This window comes from Hylaeus anthracinus, unplaced genomic scaffold, assembly GCF_026225885.1.
Source record: "Hylaeus anthracinus isolate JK02 unplaced genomic scaffold, UHH_iyHylAnth1.0_haploid 0, whole genome shotgun sequence".
Classification (NCBI taxonomy): domain Eukaryota; kingdom Metazoa; phylum Arthropoda; class Insecta; order Hymenoptera; family Colletidae; genus Hylaeus; species Hylaeus anthracinus.
The window spans coordinates 13,472,986-13,500,048 of NW_026533254.1; the positions used below are offsets into that span (position 1 = coordinate 13,472,986).

The 27,063-nt window shown below is 47.9% G+C and overlaps 1 protein-coding gene and 1 long non-coding RNA gene across 9 annotated transcripts in view; one reads left to right on the forward strand and one right to left on the reverse strand.

Moving 5' to 3' along the window:
* The window catches only part of LOC128891509 (uncharacterized), a 152,391-nt gene extending 146,911 nt beyond the window's left edge, over window positions 1-5,480 (reverse strand). For all 4 annotated transcript variants that reach the window (XR_008460847.1, XR_008460845.1, XR_008460844.1 and 1 more), the window contains exons 1-2: window positions 4,989-5,480; window positions 4,699-4,825 (exon numbers count right to left, since the gene is read on the reverse strand). This is a non-coding gene — a long non-coding RNA (uncharacterized LOC128891509). The remainder of the gene's footprint in view (window positions 1-4,698; window positions 4,826-4,988) is intronic.
* LOC128891148 (mushroom body large-type Kenyon cell-specific protein 1) overlaps window positions 1-27,063 on the forward strand; it is a 98,193-nt gene that overhangs the window by 4,136 nt on the left and 66,994 nt on the right. For 2 of the 5 annotated variants that reach the window (XM_054150417.1, XM_054150428.1), the window contains exon 1: window positions 10,837-12,072. The exons of 1 other annotated variant lie outside the window; for it this stretch is intronic. The gene's annotated coding sequence lies outside the window, so the exon portion shown is untranslated. Of the gene's footprint in view, window positions 1-10,836; window positions 12,073-27,063 lie in introns of those variants that run through there. 2 more of the 5 variants (XM_054150404.1, XM_054150439.1) reach the window with 1 other exon arrangement.

Sequence of the window (27,063 nt, forward strand, 5' to 3'; positions counted from 1 at the left end):
CAACGATATTCTCGATACGGCACGACCGTTGAAATCGATCAAGGACGAGAAAACGTTAATAGAATAGCCGAAAATTATTTTGCTCTTTTTCTATTCAACCTGTTCACTGAAGCGTCTATCTTTAAACGATTTAAAATTCAAAACAATCCCCAACTTTTCGCCGAAACGACGGTGCTCGACTAGATTCCCGAGAAGAGGGAAAGTCGATAGTCTGAGTGAACTCCAAGTCCCGAAAGCTCGCAGAGCGCGGAGAGAAAAAGAGAGCCCGAGGCCGAGAGGCGGGCGTGCCAGGGTGAAGAAAGAGGCGAAATTGGTTTCGCGGACGAAGAAGGGAGACGGAAGGATCGTGGCAGAGGTGGGTCGGTAGTTTCGCCAGTTAGCCGGGTTTAAAACAGCTGCCAAATTTCCCTCTCGGCCGAGAGAGAGTGAGAGTGACCCATCGAGAGCGAGTGTGTTCCATATCGCGTTTCGCAGCGATACAAGCCGACGCGGCGCAGCCGGCTGCACTTGCACATGCACGCTGCGCATACAGATGCACGGTCGTGTGCAGACACGCACGTGCACCGATGCAGCCGGTCGAGCCATTTGCGCGCATCCATGCGCGCGCTCCTACATGCACGACCACGGTAGTAGACCGAAAGCGATGCACGGGCCCGTACGCGTCTGCCACTCCTGCACGTGTGACCGTGCAAATGGCGCGCGCGCGCACACACACGGGGAAGCACGTGGCAAGTTTCGAGCGCGTTTACGCGCATACAGCTTCGCACGATCTCTGTACGTGAACACGGAACGAGCGCCGGTGTGCTCGTCGGTGGATGCAACCCGAATACGCGCGTACGCCCGACGACGCTTTGCAGCGAGGCGTCTCCGTGTCTGCATGCATATCAGATGCATCCAATGCACGGGACCTCGAGACCAGACTACGATAACCAGAAGACGCGACTCGTTGGGATCAATGAAATCTTCTCTGACTGTCTTCTACGAGCTGTCTTACGCTAGATCGTCTCGCGTCTATCGTCTAGCCCTTAAAATCAAACGATTCGAACGATTACTACGAAGCGCGTTAAATTATCTATCACCTGTTAAGCGTCATTCTCGAACACCATTCACCATTCGCAAGATGGTACCACTTTCGAACTCGTTTTACCAATTTAACCAACGCGTTATTACAAGACTATCTTTCGTAGCATTTAAGCATTTCTGCAGACCCGCTCTGACCCATATGCCGTGTCGTCGGCTAACCGAGTAAGATCGAATAAAAACGTTTCGGAACCCATTTTAACAGCGTTTGTACGCAGCCAGAGCGACCATGTTCGCCTGTTGCATTCAAATCGTTTGAAAGATCGTGAGACCGAGGGCGGTGCATGGAAAGCGTCGAATCCTAGCTGCGATTTGCAAGGAATGCGAGAGGAAAGGTACGCCATAATATCTCGGAGGATGCGAGAGGCGATTCGTTTTTTAAAAAATTGCTTCCTGGCGCGGAGCTTTCAACTACAGCACAATTTGGCGGACGAAGGCCCAAGTCGACCATTGTATTAGCTTGCGAAACGAGAACATAAAATATGTAACGTTGCATGTCTTGTTAGAGAGGGGAGAAAGAAGAAGAGTAGCGAGGTTGGAAGAGCTGCAATCCTAAGGCTGGAAGAAATACAGTTAAACCAGGGAGAGAACGCGTGACAAAATTGATCTCGATACGTGGAAGCACGACGAGGAGGTACAGAGATTTAGACAAACTATAGCGATTGGAGCTGTTGCGGTAAGCAGAGATAAATTGTTACACATTTCAGCGTCGAAATTGAATTAAGGTTGCCGACCGTGAATCGATAACCCCGAATCTCGAGATAGAGATCACATCGGTTGGCATGATGCCAGAGATTCCGCGCGCCGGCGACTCGTGAAACACCCGACGCGCTGGCTCGCGTATCCACTCTCGCAGGTCATTCCACGGCAAATCGAATACTTTTGTACTTGACGTCGACGATTTCAAATTTAAATATGTCGGAGTTTGTGCGAAAGTGGAGAAAGATCGAGTCATCGTTTTGAGACATACAGATTCTCGAAGTTGACGGTTTTAAAATTAGGTAAAGCACCGTATTTAATCTATTTAATCTATTTTAGAGTTTGAGTATCCTAGACCACACGAAGCGTTGATACAAAAATTCGCTCCTTACTTCTTAAACGGTTTAGAAAACAGCAAAACGATTACTAAAACTTCATGTACTTTCGCATAGACCCGAAAACAATTTAATACAAAGTCCTCGAGGTGGAATACGAAGGAGATGAATTACGGCTTCTCTATGGTCTTCCACTCAAGGGACGTCCTCGGAGATTGGAGTTCTTTTCGTCACGAGGCGTTTACGGGACGAAAGCTCGCGACTGCGGGATTTGGGGCTCGAAAATGCGGAGATTCGTTGGATCGTGGCAGGAATACGTGGGTACCGCGGGAAGCCGGGCTCCTCTCGTCTCTCTCGTTCGCCGGTCGTCTGGCCATATTTTGGCGATACCTACTTGTTGCGCGAGAAACGAGCCGCGCGTACCTAGCGTACATATGTACCGTATGTACAAACTCGCCTCTACATACCGCGAGTAGATAGACCGCATCGGCGGCGCGGTTTGCTCTTGGCACAGGTACAAACGAAGTCAACGACCGGGAATCGAAATAATTTTGCTGTTCCTTCGAAACGTCACCGTCGCCCGTGAACGATTTAATCGATGTCGCTTTGTCGCAGCCCGCGATTCGATCGTTTCATCGACGCTTAATCGAATAACGCGCTCGATCGTCGAGCGCGGCCCGCTAAAAGACTCGGTTAACCGCGTTTCGTCGTTATTAACGGCTAATTTCCCGAAAATCATCGAGGGCGCAGGGACGGCCTTCGGCGCGCTTAATTCGCCGGAAATCCAATATAACATAAACCTGATTTTAGCTTTGACCAGTCGGAAACGAGCTTACTTTACTCCCCTGTCGATTTTAGCAACGTTCGGGCCCGTAGGTCTCTTTGTTGTAATCGCTTCTCTATGGTAATCGGCCGGGACGATAATTCCGTTGAATGTTTTCGATAACGGAAATCGACGTGAGCAGAGTTGGTTCGAAATTCAACCGGTTCATCCGTAATTCGCCGCGCGTGCACGCTCCAGCGGAACGGTGTGCAACGATAATGTAAACATGTGAAATGTAACGATCCGTGACGTTATCGTTTCTGCAAGGGCCGATCGAATCGCGGCGCGTTGAACGACCAACGGTTGGAAAAGTAGAAGCGTTCGGGGCATCGGTGACGCGGTGTCGAAAGTATTTTTAAAATAGTTCGATATTCGTTGGCAATTAAACAGCACGGATAACGGACCACTCGTGCGTTCGACCGAGTATGTATAGCGGGGGCTCCAGGACGTCGATCTCTTCCGCAAATCCAGATAAGAGGATTCCTCGAATTCGAAATAAACTTGGCTGGCTTTTGCCCGGCTAAAAAAAATGTTCGCCACGTTTTTCACGGCGCGGCGGCAAACTGTTGCTGTGACATTGGACGATCGACAGTCTGTAGCCGGTACATAAGAGGGGTGCATATACAGTTCCGGTAGACGGGGCGGTACATGCTACCGTTCCATGTATTTCGGGGGTGGCTATGTGCTAGTCAACGGACTGCCCCCACCTTATCCGACTTGGAAAATTTCGGGGGTAACCGACTGCGCTTTAAACCGGCTGCTGCTGCGCCAGCTGCCGCCGCCGTGCTCCGGCCAACCTATATATTCGGCTATGTTATATATGCACCTACATATATACTAATACCTACTGTGCATCCACTACGTAGCCAACGGCGTCGATATAAACGCGGTTACTACTTGTTGCTCTAGTCCCAGAAACTGAGAGTGGTCCGCGCGTTTCGGAGTTCTCTCGACTCTATAGGACGTTCCGCAGTGTCTCTCAAATAAGTAGTACGAAATAACGTCGTTTCAGATTATATCGCGTACAATTCAACACGATTAGGAAGTATCCGATGATTCCCAAGGAAGAACAGCTACTCTGTGACAAGTGACGTTGTATATCGCGTTTTTAACCCTTTCGCTACAGCTACCTACTCAGGGGTACCGGTGGCCGGGGTACCGCCACTGAACGGAAGCGTTCGTCGAAAGTGTAACATTGCGCGTTGTCAGGCTGCTTTTGTAGATACAGTCTTTGAAATGTTAAATGACAGCTTAATAAAACAATCGTTCCTTTCTATCAGAGAGTATCCTCATATTTCTAGTATGTAGAAAACTTTATTCAAGATTGTATCGATTATGTGTATCAATCGTAGCGTCACGTGGACGCCGGTCATATATCCGACGATCGTTTCACACAAATCGTCTCGTGGATCCCGGATATATTCGGCTATAGGTATATTCGCTAGCGAAAGGGTCCCATCGACACTTTCTCGTCTAGTTGACAACGAAGCACGTGCGATTCGATCACGGTCAAGGTTCTCCTTCACCGACCGCGGATACTTTCCTTTCGATTTTCTTGAAGATAGCGCAAAGCTGTCGCGTTTCAAGGGGACGTTAGCCTCGATCAACGTCAAAAGTACGCTCGCAACGGGGCTCGCTTCCGTTCGAGCTGCTCGTCGGAGAAAGCCCGATGATTCGCTCGCGATCAGCCAGCTATTCGCGCGAAGCACTGCTGCGCGCAAGTACTTACGTAACAACAATTACAGTGGCTGCGATACTTACGAGTGAACGTCGGTTCGTTACCGGTGTTTATGCACGCGTTACTCCGTGTCAGCGTACCTTGGACTCGCGGATCGCAGCGACCGGCGAAGACCGTTGTACCGTCTCGAACGAACGGGGGTAAAATTTTCTGGAAACAGGTTTTGATTATTTGTTATTTGGTTAATTAGGAAGTGAAAATGGTCTGTAAGCTATAAAATGAATTCGGAAGCTGTATCTTATCGATTAAAAAAATGGCAAATTATAACGTATTCGATCCAATAATTCAATTGGAAGGGACTACCCCGCGTTACCTTCGCGATGCACCGGTAATGGAAATCGTTTGTAGGATGCGTCTCGATGATCGGCCCTATTAACTTTGGTCCGCGGGCACGAATTTCCACGTCGGCGATCGCTCGAATTAATTTCGCGATAATTATATCGATTAAGCAAATTACGTAATTCCTTTTATTAGCTGGCGATGCGTATTGCCGTAACGAATAAGTGTATCAATTTCGATGCAGCATCGAAATCATTTGTTGAACGTTACCCCCGTAGTTTTCGATATTTCTCGATAAAATTCACCAGAGTTTCGAAAAGTCTCGTAAATAAATTCAGCTATTCGGGTATCGACGAGTCTGTCCCAGATTGAATCGTTGGGGTACACTGCGCGAGGAATCTCGGCGTCGACAACGCGACGCGTGACGTCGACTATGGAGCGCGAACGCGGCGATAAGCGGAGATACGGTCAAGGCCGGCTCGGATACCGGCCTATCCGTTCTCTTTCCTGCACCGCTTGCTCGACACCGGAATCAACGCCGCGGCCGTGCACGCGCTCGCGATGCGGCGTCACGCTTCGATCCCCGACGACCACGGGGAGAACGACGCCGTCGACGCCCGCCGGTAGGCCGTCCTCGAAACGGCTCGCTTCGCTTCGTTTCGTTTCTTTTCGGCTCCCCGCTCGGCCGAGCATCGAATTCGGCGCGGCCTTCGCCGAAGCGGTCGCACGGCGATTGGTCCGACTGACCCACTGCCACTGACCTTGGGCCCATCCACACACCGACAGGCTGCGCGGCCGAGCTCCACATCCGCCACTCCGTTCGACCGCAGTTTCGGCAATGCCCCACCATGCCCGAAACTTCCTTCGAGGAAACGAGCGAGAGGGAACGTGTCGCCCGACGTTCTCCGTCTGCGCGTCTGCGATAATGCGTTGCGTAATCTCTGGAACCGTTTCTCGGGTCTCGGCCGATTCCACGAATTTTTTAACTGGTCGGGAAAGACTCGCGAACGGCGGAAAAGCCGACATTTAGGTAGGGATTACGCTTTCCTATCTCAGAGAAGCCAAGTCGAATCGCCCGCACGGATAATTGGGCGACGACGCCGAGTCCAACGTAACTCGTAAAAAAGATTTCGAGCGAGGACACGGTTCGGCTCGATAAAGCGTACAACCGATAAGATCGTCATTGTCCCATGCGTCCGCCTTCCTCTCTTTCATTTTATTCGCGCACGATAAATAATTCATGTCCCTTTTCGAGGGAATAAACGTGTACCTCGCAACCTTGTCGCGCTCCTTGATCCCAGCTCGAGTGAGACAACGCGGCTGCTGTCTCGACGAACGTTCGAGGGCGCGAAATTCGTCGGTTCGGTGAAGGTTTCGCGAGGGTCAACCGAATAATCTGCGAGGGGAGGAGAACGAGTCGGCTCGAGGCACGAAAGTTTCTTTTCCGTGGGGTTCCATTCGAATCATCGTTACTCCATTTTGTACAAAGTACCCTATAAGCGATTATACGTCTCGTAATCGAATCAAATACTTCGTTTCGTCTCTATACATTTTTCGACTCTTATCTCGAGGCCTTCCCCGGTACATGCGATAAAACTTAGAAAACTGATACGATTTTGTAAAAATTCTTCAAGCGGATAATAAAATACGCAAAGTTCGCCTCTATTTTCTCACATGACACGCTTCTGTTTACAAACTTCTACGTCTATATATTATTATTCGTAAGCGTGGATACTACTTTCTTTCAGTCTTATCGAATATGTACCTAGAACGTGACATTATACTTACGTGCAATTGATACAAATGGAATGAAATGTTTGATTGGACTACGAGACACATAATTTCGACTAATACAGCCACGAACCGCCATCGTCGCGATAGAAGAGTTGGGGTCGAAGATTGGACGAGAGTCTGTGCGTTTCAGCGGCGATGAAAGATTCGGCAGGCCTCGGTCGAGTCGCCTCGTCCGGCTCGTATCTAAACCGTTCACGAAGATTTGGTGTGTGCGTGGCTCCGCCTCCTACTCCTATCCGACCCATTCTAAACAAATGAATCATGCTCCAAAATGGCCGCCTGAATTTAGACGTCACGTGGCATCGACGCGCGTGCACACACATGCACGCGTACGTGTATCCGACCGCCGGAGCAGTCCAGGCTGCGGTTACGAAGAGGGACTCTTGCATAAAATATCGAGCACCATATAGCCTGCACCCAGTACCACGAATTCTCCTTCCGCTAGTTGTGCGAATCGTAATTCGGATTCGCGGGCCACCGATTCGAGCAACAAGTATCTCTGGAGGAAGTTTCGTAGCTTTCGAACGGGTCGAAATTAGCGGCGCAGAGGGAAGGAAGGATCTGTTCCGCGCGACGTGGAATGGTGTCGCTCTAAAGTTGCGAAAAATGTGTACGTTTATAAACAGTATCCATGAACATGGAATGTTTACGTACATGTGTCCATTACTAAGCGAAAAGTTCTCCCTTCTAATCTGATACGAGAACAAATAAATTTGGGAAAGATTGGAAGACGAAGGACTTTCGAGGGTTCTGTGTCGTGCGAAGCGGCGTCAGTAGGCGTAGATTTTTCGGTACGTGGCGGCAGGCATTGGCTCGCAAAGAGAAAGGCTGTAGAGCGGGCTGACTACCCACATAACAGCGCGCTGCTTAGAAGGCCGACGGAAAATTTAATGTCAAGTATACATGGAATTGGTTTCGCGGCATTAAACGACAATGTCGGTACGGACAAACGGAGCGTCCCTGCTTCTTGGTTCTCCGCCGATTGCGCGCCTTGGAAAACAACCGCAGCGTGCATCGGCAACGATCGAGCCTGATTAGAAAATACTCGAAGATAAGGAAGATTTTATTCCAATAATAGCTGACGTTTAAAATTTGTTCGGTTAGCTTCTCGTTAAATGTTACGTTATCGAAGCGTCGATGAAATTAATTCGAGTCTACCAACATTTTTATGAAAATTAAGAAAGAACTTTGCCCATCTTCAGAGATACACCAATTTCGCGAGGATTGCATAACGCGCGTCGTCGCTGGAAGAGCCGCTAAGGCGTCGACACCAGCCCTATCTAATCTGCGACTTTCGACTGCCATCTTGAAACACGAAACACGAAGCCGTGCCTCAGGATTATCTAACGAATTTCTAAACCGTCCGTAAGCCTCAAGGTCCGGCGCGATCGTCTCTTTTACAGTGATCCCCTTCTCCGTCGTCTCCTCTCCTCTCCGAAGTTTTGAAACTAGGCGCGAAAAAGATAGCCTCGCCCGATGATAAGATAGACCAATAAAGAGATAGATAGAGAGACGTTTCGATGTTTAGTTATCCTATGGAGGCTCGATAGGTGACGATTTATCGCGTGGAACCGACGAAAATGGAATTTTCGTTCCAACTTAAAATGGCGTAACCTTCGAAGAGAACCATATTTTTTTCGGCGGTGACTCCGCCGGCCAAACTCTAGACCGAACCGATATCGTTCATCGTAAGTTTTTAATTCACGCACTGTTTCGCGCGTTCAAGCGTGCAACGAGAGAAGACGTAGGGGAAAAAGATACGTCTGTGTGCGCTTACGAGTTCTGACAATTACTCGAGGTAAGAAAGAAAACGAGGGGATCAAACGCGGCCAGATAAAAGTTATAATCGCGTTTATCGTGTGTACACCCATTAATGAGAACTTCACGGTCAATTTAACAAGATTTTACGATACCCGTAGCCGCGGGAAACGGCGCGCGGTGCATTTTCAGGTAATAAATTAATATCCGTTCCCGCGAATGTAAATTTCGAAACGCGCCGCGGAGTCGCACCGATCTCGCGGGTTCGAGGAGAACGCCCCGAAAGACGAGAGTTCTTTTGTTCCCCGCTGACGTCCTCGGCCGTCGAGACGTATTTATTGCCCGTCGATCTCCAGAAAAAGCGAATAGAGCCGGTTAGGCGCTGCGCCATCAGCGATTAACTTTTAAATTTCAAATCGCAGCAGCAACTGCATCAAATTGTCTCCTATTAAAAGTGTCATGGCCACGGTGGCGCGCGGAGGAGCAGGGAGATCAGCCGGGTTACCAAACGTGTGCGCGCGTTAGCGTGTGCGCTCGCCTGTTCTCGTGCAGGGATCGGATACGCTGCGATGGAAATGTACGACGAATGAAAAATCTTGACGTCGATGGAAACATACGACCAATGAAAAATCCTCCTAATTGTTCTCTCGAGTCTTTGGTTACTTCGAACTCCGTGCAAATTTACATACGCGCGTATTCCGGATACGTGTTGTTGCTCTGCTTTTTTTGTTTGTTTCTTTTTTACTGTTTTTTAATGTTGAAGGAGGAAAAATACAAAGAACAGACAGAACATCATCTCACGGTTAATTGTTTCGCACGAATCGAACACGGTAGCGAATAATCGCCGGTGTTTTCGAGCAGTTCGGGAAACGAAGTTCGATCGCCGCGCGTTTTCCAAGAACTTCGTGACGAAGCATTCTTAAATTGGATTCTAGCCGGTTCGTGTTCCGCGAAGAAAACTCGGAACGGGGCGGGAGAGCAAGGAAATCGATAAAACTCGCATGTAAGAATGCATTAAGGCGATCTATGACCGTAAGACAAAGCAATGCGACTGAAACAGGTTCCGGGGGAACCAGAACGTGTACGCGTCGCTGTATAGTAAATACGTATCGCGGCTTTACGAAATGAGCAACCGTTCTCTCTAAAGATAGAAGTTGATGTCTTCGAGTAACGCAACACGTAGCCTCTAAATCAGACTACGGTGACAAAACAAAGGCGACATCGCAGAAACTTTCGATCGCCTCGGAAGAATATACGAAATCTTGAACGAAGCGACGCCGACATGGGAACAGAGGCTCGTTCGTGAAAAGACGATGTAACCTCCGAATGAAGTTATACGCGTCGTATATGCACCGGGACGGGTCGATCGTTAATAACCGTGCACAGAGATCGCTGGAAGGAACGGCAATCGATGCTATCTACGAACGAAATTTAAATACGGCGTGTACGGGTACAGATACGTTTGTTTGGTCGCTTGTTCTTTCTATTCTTCTTTGATAATTTTTTTAAGATATTCATTTAAAACGTTATTGGTAAATTGAAGTAACATGGTCCGTAACGGAGGAAAGGTACTTTTGCCAAGTTCGGAAGAGTATCCCGGCACGCGAGACGGATCGATCTCGTCGTCTCGCTCGGCTCGGAAGTTGTCGAGTGCGAAAAGTCCAAATCTCTCGGCTACATAGCCAGCAGCGTGTGTACCGTTCCGCGTAGCGAACACACAAGCTCGAGTAAAGAGAGTCATCACGGTAGTCGAAACGCGCAATTGGAGCAACGATCGCGAGGCATCGTCGAGGAAGACGACGAGTGCAACGGGTAACGGCAACGGCAACGGCAACAAGAACAACGATAGAGACTCGGCCGGCGGTGCAATGGTGCGGAGTTTCGCGATTCTCGCGACGACTGCTCGTAGGACAGAGCAGCAGTTGGTTCGTGTGCTCGCAAGTGCTCGTAACTCGCTGTTCCTAGAGGAGACGACGCCGACGGTGGCACACCGGAGTGACCCGTGCGTGTGGCGGTTCATCGTCGGGAAACGGTGGCAGTGACGGAGGTAATGGCGATAGCAGTGGTAGTGGTCGTGGTCGAAACAGCGTCAACTGGACGACGACGGCTACGACGACGATGAGAACGACGAAATCGTAGCTGTGGCGGGCAAGTAGAGGAAGATCGCGCGTGTTGGGTAGCACGGACACGCCGGGGCGACGTAGCGGTGACGGGTGGCAGTAGTAGTAGTCGTAGTGGTAGTAGTAGTGGCGCGGAGTCGGTGGCGAGGAGGATGGTGGTGGTGGTGTTGTCGGTGGTGGTGGTGGGACGAAGATGGTGGGGTGGTTGGATGGCGGCGTTCCTAGCGCGCAAGCCGCACCGTCCGACGCGGATGCAGTTACGGGAGCGCAGCGCGACCCAATGCAACTCGACGAACGTCGCATATCCGGAGCCGGATCAAACGTCGAGGCCTGGGCAAGTGGTGCGTGTGCGTGTGTCGCCTCATCTCCCTCTCGCCTGTGCGCCCGTGGAACGCGCGAGAGAACAACGGGGGAGTGACGGGAAAACACGGGAAGCAAGAAGAAACCCCGTTAAAACAAATAAACAAACAAACAAACAAACAAACAAACACGAAAGCAAGAAACGTTCGGTGTTTTTTCGTCGAGCCGTGTTCATACGTCGCGAAGTAAATAACAGGGAACGCCGTCGCGTCGGGGAGGGATCGAGACGAAGAGTGCGAAAGCGACGTCGCGGAGAAGAAGCTTGGAAGATAAAGGAATTGGAAGGAAAAAGTATTGTCGCGAGGATCGAGACGAGTCGTTGTCGTCGTCGTCGCTGCTGCTGTTGTTGCTGATGTTGTGTTGTGCACGCGGTTCGCGATTGATACGCCGCGTAAACTCGTCGTTTTCCCGATCCCGTGTTTTACGTGCCACCAACAATCCCCGAGAAATTGGTCGGGAAGAAAGAAACGAGCCGAATCGAGCACCCGTAGTGTCCGGCCGATCGACGTTGACCTCGTGGCTGTCGCGATCCTAGGTCGATAACGATCGCTCCGAAACGCGGATCCGTCGGTGAAATCGCGCTCGTACCAATTTCCCGTCGCTCGTCGAATCGAATTGCCCGAGGAAACGGAAAACGGGAAACGAACGAGAGACGGAGCAGAGCGAAGAGTAGCGGCGCCCCCGAGGATCGGAAGGATCGAACGGAGGAGAGCAACAGGCTCCTTGCGTGGAAGGAAGACGGTGGAGGGGGGTACAACCGAAGAGTTCGGTGCAACCGTCGATTCCGTTTCGTTTAGTTCGCTCGATCTCCTTTTTCGTACGCGTCGGTCGACGAGATCTCGTCGGTTCGGGCTCGCCTGTGTTTCGTTTGCGTTCTTTGTCCCCTGTTCTGTACACCGGTGCGTGAAAACAAAAGCAGGAGATTCGAGGAAGAAAATGTCGAGGAAGATGCTCGCGGAGCGCGGCTACCGGCTCGGCGCGAGAGTGGCGAGCCGCCTCGAACGTCTCTGAGAAGAAGGGAAGAAGAAGAAGAAGAAGAACGGTGAAGAAGGAAGTGCCAGCCCCCGTACGCGATTCTTCGCGACAGTGAGTACCGGCGTTGTTTCTATCGTTGTTTCGAGGGAAAGGTCGGGAATCGACGATAGATCCTGCACGACGAGCCAACAGTTCGGTTAGAGCGCGTGTACGAGTACACGGAGTACATACGCGCGTTATGTACGAACGGATAGTAGTGTGCGTGCTCGCGTGTACGTGTGAGCGCACTCGCGCTCGCGCTCGCGCGCACGCGACACACCGAGAGGGAAGAAAGGAAGGGGCCTCGGAGGGGCGAGAGGAGACCAAGAGAGCGAGGGAGTGTGAGAAAGAGAGACGAACCGAGCAGTGTCGAGGGCGCGGGGAGGAGGGATCGTAGGGAGGGAGAGATCGACAGGCCACAAGACGGACTAGAGTGCTTCTTAGACACCAAAATGGCCGAAAAGACTGCACGCTCTTGAGCCTGACACGCTGCGTTTTCGTCTTTCCCTCGAGCTTTCCTCTTCGCGCTCGTTCGCCGTCGCTCCTCCGATCGTCCTTGCCACCGATCGATGCTAATTCTGCTCGAATCGATTAAAAATCTTTGCTCGACGATTCTTCTATTCCGAACTCAAGCGTGGTCTAAACATTTTTTTTTTTTTTTTTTTTTTTTTTATTATTATTCATCGATAGCAGAAGCGCCCGTTTTCGACTCGCAACGATACGCCTTTAGAGTGGTGCGACGATAGATTTGAACATCGAATATGAAAATATGAAAATGAAAATGTCAAAGTACGCGGTGGTAGTTTTCATCCCAGAAAGATCGGTGCAGGTCGAGAAAACGTTTGTGCATTTTCTGTCAACGAATGAAACGTTAGTTTGTTTGGATTATATATAAGATTTTAATAACAATATTGGTAAAAAAAAGAGGAGGTCGGTCTTGCATACAAAAATATCTGATACTCGTTTACATCGTAGACAGGTTGGAATTATCCCGTTTGGTACTATGTTTCGAGTCTTAACGTGTTCTCGCAAGGAACAAGTTGATATTGTGTTCTACGTGTTCTATCGTCTCGTAGAAAGGACGATTTACACCTATGACATCAATCTCGGTCTATACCTGTAATGTAAAGCTTACGCAACGATGATTGGCCAGATAAAAGTACCAAGACTTTTTTTTCTTTCTCCTGAAAGTCTTTCGCACCTATATTTTCTACATCAATCGACGAACATTAAATACTCGAGATCGATACCTTGAACGATTTCATTTATTCGCCGGGGTGTGTCTTTCGATATCGAATGCAAGAGTATAAATACAACAAGATAAAGGAAAACAAAAAAAGCATACAAGAGGAAAGTTACGAATCATATTTTGCAGAGAATTCAAATCGGTAGAAAAAGGATAGCAAAAGAAGCCGAGAACTCGTAGCTCGACGAAGGCTTGCGAAAAGAGCGTGCTTCTTTAGATTTCGAGCTAGAATACGCAGTTTACGTAGGATATCAGAGCAGCTAATCGTTCGGAGTGCTCTCGTAAAAAAGGTCTGAGACGTGTTTTTCGCGCTGTCGCTTCGTTTCGGAGGTATCGAGTCGCCCACGGCCGGTATTTTGTTATCGGTGTTTCGTCTACGATCGTTTACCTTTCGTCGTCGAGTCGTTTTCCCTCTTCGACGTAACGAGTGACCTCGTTAGGTTAGCTCGAGCCCGTCTTACGTCGCATCCGTTACGTTCGCTCCCTGCGGGGTTCTTTGGTTTCGATGTCTGACCGACGTTGGTCGCCAGACGTCCCCCAGGACCTCCGAAATATCGTGCCGCGTCTCGCGAAAACGAGAAACGTCTCGTTTCAGCGAAACGACCACCGGCGATGGCACTTTGCGCGGCGAGAGATACTCGGTAAAAGCGGAATGCAACTCTCGTCGACTCGACGGCCAGTTTCACGCGACGAAAAAGTTTTTGGTCGACGAAACGGTCGCTCCAATCGCAAAGGAAGAACGAGCTATCGAATGACGTGCAACGCACGTGATCAAAAGCTCGTAATCTTCGAAAGAACATTTTGTTAAGACTAAAACGGCACGAACTTGCCCATCGATCCAACAAATACTGACGATAAACACGATAGAGGGACGGTTGAACGAGCGATTGCGAAAGTGTACGCAACGCGTCACGTGTTCTCACAGTTGAACCTGTCGCTCCGGAACTCGCAGCGACCGGTACGCGTGCATTTTCAACATCCAAGGGCAACCGAAACGCGAAAGTAGCGGGTGTGCTGGCGCACGAAACAAGAACGGATACGCGAAACTTGAACCTCCGGCGATGGATAGAGCTACAACGACCACGGAACGGGAACGATCGATTTATCTTTCTGCGAATCCATCGTCCTTTGTCAACGGAACGAATGTTGCCAAAATGTTGTCGACAAAATTACTGCTCGATTAATAGACGCGAGGCGATCATGTCTCAAATTTTAATGCGTTACAGACGTTCATTCTTTCTTGGTATTGCGAAATGTGCATCTCGATATTTCGACCATCTCTTGCTAAAAGACTCGACGGTGAAGCGTCACTCGCGGAGATTCAGGAAACGGCGTGGTCGGAATTAAATTTTCTCGGTAAACAGATGACTCGGCTGTTTACATGCACCGTTCATGTTACACGTACACCCGATCGAGCGACGCATGGCCTGCAACATGGTCTACAAAATTAATCAACGAAAAAGAAACGAAAACAAAAGAAGAAATTATTTACGTCTACTTATTCTCTTGTAAACCCATGTGATATTTCGTCCGACAATGTTCCGATATGGAATAGAACGTGAGGTCGACCCGCTCAATAACGATAATCAAACGCATGGCCGTATCGGACTACGCCACTATTTCAAATTGGATCTGCATCCTACGAGCAATCGTCCTCGAATAATTTTAAGTTGAACCAACGATCGTGACTATTCAAGAATGGGAAAAGTCACGCGCGGAATAGACTGGTATACTCGTCATTCACGTGATTCATTTCGAGCGACGATTCATTCTTAACCTCGAATTCGCGACGATAAAGCTCGCACGCTCGCTTCCCGATAAATCGACGAGCGTCCCTGCGGAAACGCGGACGTCTGCATTCATATGTCGGTCGAACGTTCCGCGAGGCGTTTCAGACATTTATTGACGCGATAACTTAGTAAAATTAACACCTGTCGATGGGAAGCTCGTACTCGTGCACGGATAAAGAGTAAACAGAAGGTTCAAGTTCAGGCGACTCGTCGCGGCGATGTCGAAAGCGAGAAATCGTCGTCTAGTAGTCGTGAGAATAGAAAAATCCGTTTTCCGGTTGGCCGATCGACCAAGTCGATCTTGAATTCACGCTGGCACCGTTGGTAGCGATTCGAAACTTTTACGCGGTACCCGAATTCCTGTTTCGAATCTGTCGATGATCGCAATCGCGCAAAACGTTGTCGATCAAACGTAGTTCGATAACCGATAACGACATTTTCCATCGTTGCTCGGGATTGAAAGCGGTATTACGGTCTCGTCAAATACGGCGGAGAAAACTGTCGCGATAACCTTCACATTTCCAAACTGCGTTGCTCCAATTTCGTTCTCGCTCCGAATACTTTTCTGGCGAAAATATTACTTCCAATTAAAACCCCGCGAATATTAAGTTTATATAATATGATAGTTTATAAAACGATCTTGTAACTTTCATCGACGCTTAATCAAAAAATGACGCGCAAAGCGCGGCGATTATTTCGGCGAAATTCGTGGAAGTTGCGTTCCCAGAAAATCCACGATAATTTCGAGCGTATGTCACGAAACGTCCGATCGTGACGTGAAAACATTTACGAATCAAAATCTCGCAACCAAAAACTAAAAAAAGCTACCTACGTGTATCCGAAGCCACGCGTGTCGCGATGTTCGGAGTTATCGAATGTTATTCCTCGTTCGGTTCCTCTGCAGCAGGTACCTTTATCCGAATACGTTTTGGATCGGTGTACGCGACGATCGAGAAACTTCGGCGCGCTTCATCGACAACCCTACCGTTTTCAATCACGTTCCGGTTCAAATGCAAAACTGCTACCTAATCGCCGAAATTTCGCGCCGCGAACGGAATTCCGCGCGAAGAAAACCGGGACGCGACCGTTTTCGTAGAAAATTTGTCCGATTCTCCTCGGTGACTGTCGCAATCTGAATTCATCGCGCGCGAATGGTTGCGCAGTGTTTCTCAAGCCTTCCCTCGATACAAAGAAAACGTTTCTATACTATCAAGACTACAATTAAACGCTTGTTTACTCGATAGAATTTCAAACTATCTTTCGCTAATCGAATTTTAGGTAAAAGGAATTTTAGGAGAAATTCGATACGATTCGGTATCTCTTCTTTTTTTCTCAGAGCTCGCGAAGTCTAGTTTGAGAAACGCTGCGGTAACTACACCTTTCGAACTAGAATTCAATGCTTGTTTACCCGATAGAATTTCCAACCATCTTTTGCTCAACGAATTTTAGGTAAACAAAAATATTAGGCAGAATCCAACACAATTTGATTTTCATATTTTCTGAGAGCTCGCGAAGCCTAGTTTGAGAAACGCTGCGGTAACGAATACCATCGATTTCGCGAACTCGACGTTTCGCAAGTAAATACATCGGAACACCGGTACGAAAGAAGCGACCGATCGATTTTAATTGTAGAGCCGGTGGCCAGCCTGCTATGTCAAAAGTGTACAAAGGATCGAGAGAGCCACATCGGATTGTGCAAACGATTGTCGCAACTGTATCAAATAATAGCGGATTTACATATCGCGCTCGCTATGCACGTGACAATTATTCATGTAATCCGTTGTCATCCTAGGCCTGCTATATTCGTATGATAATAACCAATATGAAATTCTCTTCGCGTGTTGACACTGGACGACATGGAACGTTACGGATCGTGTGGAGCATCTTTAAATTTCGAAATGAACGTATTTACATCGAAATGTATCTTCGCCACACTTCTACTCCGTAAATTGCATTAGGGTAAGTGCACCCCTATTTTTCATCGATATGACTTCGAAGCTCGTTTCTGGGAGTGCGACGATAGCGACGAGGGAATTCTTTATCGATTCGAAATAATGGCCGTTGCTCTGTAAAACTGTTTACTAGAAAACACAACGGCGCGCACTTACCGCTAATGTTTGGAACGAGTTCGGGTTTTTGACTCGAATTTCATTGTTTCGCGCGTTACGGTGCTGTTGCAAAGCGACGTTACAAGTAGGTACAGTACTCGATAGTCGAATCTGCGACGATAGGTTCGCGTATGGCGAACCGATATCGCTATCTTCGATTTGATAATTGAATGCGAACCCATCAACGATTGAATCGTTTCCGAAAACACGAGCGAGAACGCACTTGCTCGTTTGCGCAGTTAGCCTGACACGCCTTTTTCAGTGGTCGAAAAATCGAACATTTTTCCAAACGCGCGCGTTCTCGATGGAAAAGCGATTACTCGTATTTCGGGACAGGGGAAATGCGAGTCGGACTTGGCCAAAAATCAATATCGAGCATATTGTAGCGCAAATAGATGGGAGGTTTACGGTTTGCACGTACAGTGGGGGTTACCCTTGCGCCGAGGTCGTTTGGAAATCCCTTGAGTCACCCGGGCACTAATTTCGAGTCTCTCGTAGTTCACGGCAAAGTTACGATCGCCCCGACGTAGCATCTTGTTTTAGAAAGCAGAAATTTGCCTTATTTAGTAGGTTAAACTAGAAAATTCGGTTTGACCTCGATTTAGAACGACAGGCATACCGTGTCAAAGTCCTTAAGTAACGGCGAGAGGTTTCCATCGAGCCTTCCTTCGGTCCGAGTGCTCCCAGAAAATCTGTTTCCGTTGCTCGATACGATCCGTCGCGGCGGCGAGATTACTTTTTAATAACGCGCAAGGTACTGAAATCTGACGAACAACGTTCCGGACCGAAGATCTACCATATTAAAAGCTAAACGCGCGATAATAGCGCCCGATTCGTTCGTACGGAGGAAATTAGTTTCATCGGAACGTTATTCAATTAGAGAAGTAAACAGCGATAAACTGCCGTGAAAATAATTATCACAAACCGATGATTCAATCCGCGGTCGATCGATAACGACGAGCGTATGTTTCAACGAAAATAGTAGGAAAACGATACAACGCGTTGGGCTATCGGCGCGTTGTTTCGAGCTATCCGCCGCACGAAATGCAGATATTAAATGTGGCAGAATGTTACAGGTCGCGTAAAATCCCGAAGTCAACGTTTTTATGTAAAATAAATACCGGTGCGGCCCGTTTGAAATAACGATAATTAAATTCGAACGAATCGTAATGGACCTTTTTCATTTTAATGTTTCGTGAAAACGAAATGTACGCCTGAAGAGCCCTTCCGAATATCTGCATCCCGCGAAATTCCATGGAACAATACGCGGTCGTGAAAATGCACGTGAAAAATTAACACAACCAATTTGCCGCGCGCCACAGTTAATTCTGTTACGCTTCGTCACATAAATTCGCCGGAAAACCACGATACTACCGGGGCGTTTAATTCCAACAATGGAATCGCGATATCCTGTAAAACGTGCAAGTATTACCCGATACCATCGTAATTTCGAGCAATCGTTTATAATTTTTCGTTCGCGGTGAAACGAAACGAAAAAAAAAAATAACAAAAAATAAAAAAAAAGCGGCGGTGCACATTGTTGGTCGCACGAGCATTTATTCCGCATAAAAAATACTCTTTTCTACGTGCGCGCGAGCTCTTTTCGGATTAGCGAGTACTCCAATTAAAGAAATACGGCAAGCTATCATTTTTTTTTTTTTTTTTTTTTTTGACATCAATGTTCCAAAAAGCAATTCACGGAACGGTAGGAACCGATCGATTGGTTCACGCGACGACTTAACCAAACGCGTTGTCGTTACCAACAACCGATCTCGGAACCGAGTCTAAGGAGCCTTTTAAATTCAAGAAAACATTTTTATTCCAGCTGAAAATATAATACAAAAATGAAAGAAGAATGAAACGGGCCGACAAGAGTGAATTCGCGCACAGGCGATAGAGGAACAATTCGTCTAGCACGTCGGTTAACGACTATTAGAAAAGTGGTATTTTTTTTATTCCGAAAAACGTTGTAGAGGTAAAGAGGCACGCGCGTGGCCGCGCGGATCGTTTGCACCTTTGCAAAAACTGCCGGTTGGATGCGGTGTAAAAAAAGGGGCAAACGAAGTATGTCCGTTACGTTTAAGCGCAAACCTTTAGTTTCTAAGCCCGGCGAGCAACAGGTTGCGCCATTGTGACAACTTGGAAAACTCCGCTTCCGCGAATATTTTCAAAATTCTTTTTTCCCCTCTCCGGTCAGCCTTCGACGCGGCTCCGCGCGCAATTATTCTTCATTGTTCTATCGAGTCGCGAATTCTTGCACTTCCACCGCCTGTACTTGAGACGCTGACGAAAGAATTCCAATTGCGCAAAAGCTTTTCAATTGGAAAGAACGGTCGGAACGGCTCGCGCACGCGCACCTTTCCCTGTCCGTACACGCTACTCAAGGACTTTAATGATTATTACTTACGCCTGGCTTGACGACTACAGCCAGAAACCGAATCCCTTTGTTGCTAGCGGGAAACCCTGTGTTTTCCGACCCGATACCCACCGCGTAGACTCCGCCGGGCAAGCGTTTCGACCCAGACGATCGACCAAACCCACGGGAGCAAAAAAGGAAACGTACTTGCGCGTTCGCCGCGGAATGGGTCGAGAACGACCCGCTCGGCAACCCCGACCTATCGCACGCTCCGAATACGATTAAAAATTCGTCGGCTGCGAGGCTCGAAACCATCGACACTTGAAGAGGAAAGCGTACTTATTAAGCAAAACTAAACGAATGAAGAAAAATAGAGAAGTATAACGCTCGAAAAAAATGAGGCAACAAGCGCGGTCCCAACCCTACTTCGAATTCCACGGTGCTCCATGTCTCGTAGAGGCGATAGCCACGCGACCGGCGCTGAGCGAGCGCGATGCAAATTCGCTCGCGTTAAATAAACCAGTCCGCGTAATCACGAATCGTTAAACATGGTCGAAAGTCGTAAATAGCTTGGCAAAAAACGGACTCGACGAAACAGAGCGAGCGAGGAAATAACGAGCGACGAGTCGTTGTGTAAAATGGGCCCGTGAGCGTCTCGATAGAAGAGAGAAAGGCAGGAGGGCGCGTGCGCAGAGGGTACGAGCGGCGTCGCGGCGCTGAATCGCGGCTACCGGCCCGGCTAACGCACACGTTCACGCGCGTGCACGTGGATTCGCGGTCGTGGATGCGAACGACGGAGCGCTTAACTGCGGTGACATTCAAAATACTTGGCCTGAAGGCAGAACTGGCGAGCGTAGGGCACGCGGAGCAAGAGAAAAAGGGTGCCCCCGACACCCACGGGCGTTTCTGCGATATTCGCCACCCGGGTGCCATTTCAAATTTCTCGTCTCCTACGAATCACTCGTTACACAGCTTGCGTTTCATCCTTGCTTCGTTCTCTTACTCGCAAATAATTATCAAAATGAGAACAACTGACTTTGGGACTTTGAACGAGTCGACTTTTGGATAATGAAGTGTTATTACTACGAAACTCAAACTTTTAAGTATCTATAATTTACTAACCATACTCGATAAAGAAACGATAGCGACAGTTTGCGACGAAAAAAGTCGAATCTTCTTCCACCTGGAAATAAGTTATAATCTCGAAGCGACGATAATAATTCGATCGGGTCTCTGTATCAGACGCGGTGGGGTCTCGGTAACGCGTATCGTATACGCGCTTCTACGTACTGTGCGCGTGCACGTGAACCCGAGCTAACAAAATGGCCGGCAGATTTAGACTTACGTAACGAATCCATGTGCCGAACGACGGCGGCCCGACAACTGGGTCCCAGCTATTTTTCTTCCGCGATGCCAGCCCACGTGGAGGGGGATCCGGTCGAAATCGACGTCGATTGCGACGTCGCTCCTTATATTACACATGCACGGTGCTCCGAGCGGGAACTCCGTTTCGCCCGCAGCCGAGTTTTACGATCGAGAAACGAAAAATTGCAACGCCTGCGCGATGCATTTGGATCAACGAGCCGACTCCGAGGGTCAGCATATTACGGCTTACGTAATGACTTCACGTGTCGAAGACGATACGAGGCATCTTTCTTATCGAACCGTAAATGCGAGAAAGCCTCTGCGTCCCTTGTTCTTTCGCAGCCTCCTCTTCGCGGAAGATCGATCGCGATTTTACAAGCGACGATATCGAAGCTTTTACCTTCTTCGGTTGTTTCGTTTAAGTCGATAAATACGTGGTCCTTTGGGGAATTCTACTTTCAATTTATTTCGATTTAAAGTCTACGGCTAGATTGCGTGCATGTTTTATTTATATGCAATTTCCGGATGAGTGACCCCAAGGACCGAAACGTTAATTATTAATTCGCATTGACGTAAAATAAACAAAAATGTAGATGGCCAGTAGAAGCAACTTTGACGTAAAATGGCCCGACATGGGCGTAGCGATGGGGGGGGGGGGCGGCCGGTGGGGGCACGTGCTTTCGGGTGAGGGGGCGTCAAATGGCGCACGGTGGTTTTGTAATCCCAACGAAGTCAAATTGTATACGAATAGTGCTATATTTCTGAATAAAAAAACTATTAAAAAAATCAAATTATACTTCCCACAAACGACTTAATACTTTAGGGTAGTTTTGAGCATATTCTAATTAGCACATATCGGAAACTTTAAGTTACGTAGTGATCTGAGATTATCTGTATTATAGCCCCGCCCCCCCTCTCAATATGTTAGGAGGCTCGAATTCATTGAAATGCTCCAGGGCGCCAAATTTTTTAGCTACTCCTCCGTGGACCGATAATTTCAAGTATATCGGAAAATAGCACGTGCAACGGTGACTAAACTCGAAACGCTTAAAAGACCCTGCTTCTGTCGCGTAAAATTTGCCAAGGGAGATCGAAGCTAAGGCGGTTACTTAAAGGATTCATACGAAACTGGCAGAAACCGACCAACTTGCAAACTTTGTTTGCGTCGAGTGATTTAAAGAATCGTGGTTATAGGTATCGCAAACGAAATTCGTTTTATTTGCTCCAGTCTTTGGAGACACTTCTGGCATTTCTAGCGGATGGCCAGTGTTTCTCAAACTGGGTGCTGAATCTCGAAATCAAAACGAAATGGATGCATATTTGAACCCTTTGCACTCGGATGTCCTCTATGAGGGGACTAACACAAAGACTAACACATTTTGGATTTCAATAGAAATAAAGGATTATATATATGATTGATTCAAAGGATTGTATGTGAAAAGAAAAAGAATTATAAATGTCAAGAAAGCGATAAGAATTTATAATCAATAAAAAAAAGACACTTTTCCAAAATGAGACTGTTTAATGTAATGCGATTCCTGTTCGCACATTTTGCAACGAGACGGCGCAGAGTGCAAAGGTTGCTACAAATTTTTCAAATTAATTATGGAAATATTGTAGTTGTCAAAATGAATTTACGAGAACTGTGTAGCATCTAAAATACTTTTTTTCCTTTCCATCCAACTCTAGCCGCGCGCTGGTCGAAAAGTATTCGAGCCGATGTGGAATTGGAAAAGTGGTCAGGCAGATTTAAGCTTGCGTAATCTCTTCACATGTCTGGCCTAGACACATTGTCCTCGACTGAAAGTCTTCTTCGAGTTATTTTTACCCACGGTACGCGCGTACTCGCAGGTCAAATCGGGTATACGAAATGCTAATTAGTCGCGGAAAGGTATGGATCGGTTGCACGCGAAATGCAAAGCAGCTCATCCGGCTCATCGCGTACGATCGGGTAAAGATTCTCCGCGTTCCGCGCGTTCCTTTGAATCAGCTGGTCCGGCTGGCTCGGCAAAAATCTTGATCGAAATCAAAATTTCAGGTATCGATTAAACGAGAAAATTGTATGCACTCTTCGTCGAGCGAAAACAACTCGAGTTACCTTTATTCGACGACAGCGAAAGACGGAGTATCTTTATTCGACTTTTTATTCGTATATCGTCTGCCCCGAAATGATATTCATCTGAGATGTCTGGCCGCGGCTCGCCTCGGTTGTCGTGTCTTTCATCGCGTCTCCTTGACGCCTAAAATCTTGTAAGAAAAGAAGAAAGTACGACGGAGTCGATGGGAGGCAACACCGTACCATTAGATACGGCAGGATGCGCATCTAGATGGGAATACAGATCGCGCCGCTTTAGTCCACGGTGCGATTCTACATTTATTCATGGACTTTGTCCAGAAAGGAGGAAACGTAAGAATAAACGTTTCGATCGTTTCTTGCGAGCCCTGGTTGTAAGCGACAAAGGTATTCCACTGTATTAATTAATCGGCGAACACACGGGTCGATTATTTCTAAAAATGAATGTGACTATCGCTTTGCGCTCGAGTCGCCTCGTCAATGGGACGCGGATGACTCGCTCGAAGATCGAGCCTCGTCCTTTCAATGGAAACGTAAACGTCGTCGATAGCGAACGCTTTCCTCCGAGTACGATGGTTTCTTCTAGCTAGAGATTCTAGAAAGCATGTCCTTTCATTTGTTTTAGATTTCGCGCAGGAGTGAAACAAATATTGCAAACTATGAAATTCGTCAACTCGTCAATTTTCCCAAGCTCTCCTCGCAACTCGACGAATAATCGAGTCCTCACTGTCAAAGAGACGTTATCGTTGACGTGTACTCGGTTGCCCACGTGCTGTTTCTGCGGTTGTGCATTCGTAGATGTACCCAGCGCGTTAGTCTAGCCTACGCGTCGGTTTCCTCGCGAGAAGTTCAGCTCGAACGCGACTATAGCTCGACCTTTGCGAAGATCGTTAAAAATACGATCAATTTTAGAAGCTACGGCACCAAGGTAAAAATACTGACTCGACTTTGACCCACGGTACCGTCGCGTAGGTTACTCCGCGGAGTTCTTTAGAACGGCTAATGGGCCGAGACACTGTTGCTATTGATAATGGCGAAAATCAGGCCAATAAACGTTCATGATACTGATCGCGTTCGAGGATACGACGTCTACGTTCGGATTAACTCGCACGACGATGCAGCGTTGGCAAACGATCGGCCGACGTTCTCGCGAGACTCGCTTCGTCTCCTTCTATTCTTCTTCTATCAGACCGTACTGTATCGGTTCGGTCGTATCAATCGGATACTCGCAAACGTGATATCGAATAGTTAATTTCAAATACGAGGTCAATTCGGCTAGTTAAATGTCCGCGGTGCTGTTGCATTTTCTACTAAATCTCTCGTTGCAGACGACCGTAGTCCCGATAACGCACATTTATCGATGTTTCGACTGTTCGATTCGAGCCGTTTACTCGTAAAGAAATATACACGGAACTAGCCACTTGATTAATAAACGTCCGCGTAACTGTGGCATGTTTTGCTAAATCTCTTGCTTCTCTCGGCAAAAGAAAAAAACAACGCCAGGGAGCATAATAGTTTTCCGTATCCCCTCCCCGGATCGTTCCTCGGTTCATGTTATTCGCTCTTCTTATTAAGATCTTATCATCGGTGACGTAAGTGTCAGACTGAAATGTAGCACTGCGCGCGACTGCGACGGCTGTTTCACCAATTTTGCTGGTTTTTACCACGCTTCACAAGCCACGCAGACCGATTTCGAGATCGACGTTACGAAATTGATCGTTACGGTGTTAAATTGCACGCTTTTGCGCGGCGGACGTCGGTTGCCGGGCTCGGCTACGCCCCCGTCGACGGTCATCTTTGAAACTTAATCGAGAAATCGCGATCGATGGCTCTGTAACTTATTTGCGATCCGCTACTGGAAGTAGCTTTTCCATTACGGATTATACGGAGCATGGTAACCGTTTCATAAGCTTCGAGTGCAACGGACGTTCGTCAGCCGTAAAGCAACGTTTACTAATTATCGCAGCTGCTTTTGACACGCGTTTAATAATAGGACGCCGAAATATCATTAAGTAACTTGCTGCAGAGAAACGTTTAAAGTTTTGTCCAGCTAATCTTCGGTCATGAAAGAATTGCACGTCTAGCCTGTACCGCGACGTTTTAGGTATTCGTACAGAGAAAGATGAACGTATTCAGCCCTTTAGAATCGAAAACGTTGATCGTTTCCATGCGAAGACACGTGAATTTTTATAATAGAAGCGAGCGTGAGATAGTAAAATGAAAACAGGAATATTTTCAGGTAGTAGATCGATTGAAATGTTGCACGTTCGCTAGATGTTCGTCTGGAAACTTTGGAGCTTGCTTGGTAGTTGGCGTAAAACGCGTTGGTGCAGCGTCTATTACTTTTATTACGTGTCGTATGCCCATCGCTCGAACTTGTTTCCGCGCGGTCTCCAAGCCGCTAAATTGGCAATGAACGTTTATGCAAATTAGCCAGCGCATGAAACGGCGACGCTGAAAACGATAGAAAAACAGACCGGATCGAATTCGAGCAAGAGCACCGAGACCATTAAGCGTTCTTGGTTTTTTCGTTCGGGCACCATCGGAATTTTCGGGATAAATCGAAGTATCGATTACGCTCCGTTTCAATGTTGACTTCGAAATTGTCTTTGCTCGCCAGCCGTAAAGGTTTTTCTCGCGAAAAATCTGAAAAGACGAAGCGAATTTTCGCGAATCGGAGCCGATTATGGGTTGCATTTCTCCAGGTCGACGCCGAGGCTGAACAGCGCCGCCCTCGTATATTTTCCTTCGTACGATTCCGCGCTCGCCTTGCACCGCCACATGAGCTCTACGTCGCAGCTGCTTTTTTATCGATTCTTTGGAGGCCTAAGCCTCCCACCTTGGCGTTGGCTCAAAATTCAGCGACCGTGCCGCGACGCAAAAACGAATTAACCTTTACATCCACCGGTTCTCGCGGCTCACGATTCGGTCCACGTTTACGCGTGAAAGAAGCTGTATTTCGAAGTTCGAATCGACCGTTTTTGACCTCGATATCCCTTACTAATTCTTAGCGAATAAATTCCTCGCCAGGTTCTCTGGGCTGTTTAATGTGGGTCAATTTCGCGTACGGTTGATCGTATGGCGTATCAGATTCGGTCAGTTGCGTCCCATGTCGAGCATAGTTTGCGGCAACTATTTCGAGTGGTTCTGGATAGCGTAGTCGCAGGAGGACATCGAAGTTAGCGTCGCAGTCGTTATCGTAATTATTAAATAAACGTCGCGCACGAGCGATGTATCCGAACCGATCAACTTTGTTCGGAATATAGCACCACTCGAGAGACGAACCGCATTTCGGTCCTCCATGGGGATACTCGAACCGTCGTTATTAATTTCTTCTGAAAATCGTTGGCTTCCACTGGAAAGCCAAACATTTTAACGTGTTTAATCGTTCTGTTATCGGAGGCGAGGTTCAGCATTTTTCCACTTAAAAATTGAAACGAATTAACGAAGCTGCATAGTTTTTGTCGAAGCGATGCGTGTGCCGCGACGAACTCGCGACCGTGTCCTAGAGTAGCGCGAAATATGGCGAAAAAGAGAAGGGAGGAAGGAACTATGTTTTTACGTTGAGCAGTAACGCACGCAACTGCATTTCGTCGGACGAACCGCGACGAGAACGTCCCCATTCTAGTTCGACTATCTACATCGCTATAAGTTTACGTAACCGCACGAAACCTGTCAGCTGACATTTTGGTGCTAACCAATGGCGACTATTGTCCTTCTTCTCCTTGCGCCTCGTTCTCCTCTGGCGCTTAACTGGCCGCCTCAATTTCTACAATTCCAGACGACCGCGACCGCCGCGAACAGACGCAGAAGAGAATGAAACGCAAGATTCGAGGAGATAGCGCGCGTCGACGACTAAAAAGTTCGCTACAACTTTAGAATGAAGCAACATTGCCAGATTTTCGTCTCACTTCGACCTGCAGAATTGGGAAAACGAATCGATAGAAAAGTTTCCGTTACGAAGCGGGTGACCAGCGGTCGCCACTAACGCGTTACGATGGTACTTGTAATTAGGAGACCGTACAAGTGCCATACTTCGAATGACCTCATACCGCTGAGTGGTGCGATAGGTTTAAGATATTTGCGCGTTTAAAGGATGACGGAGCGGTTCTAAAAATCGAAAG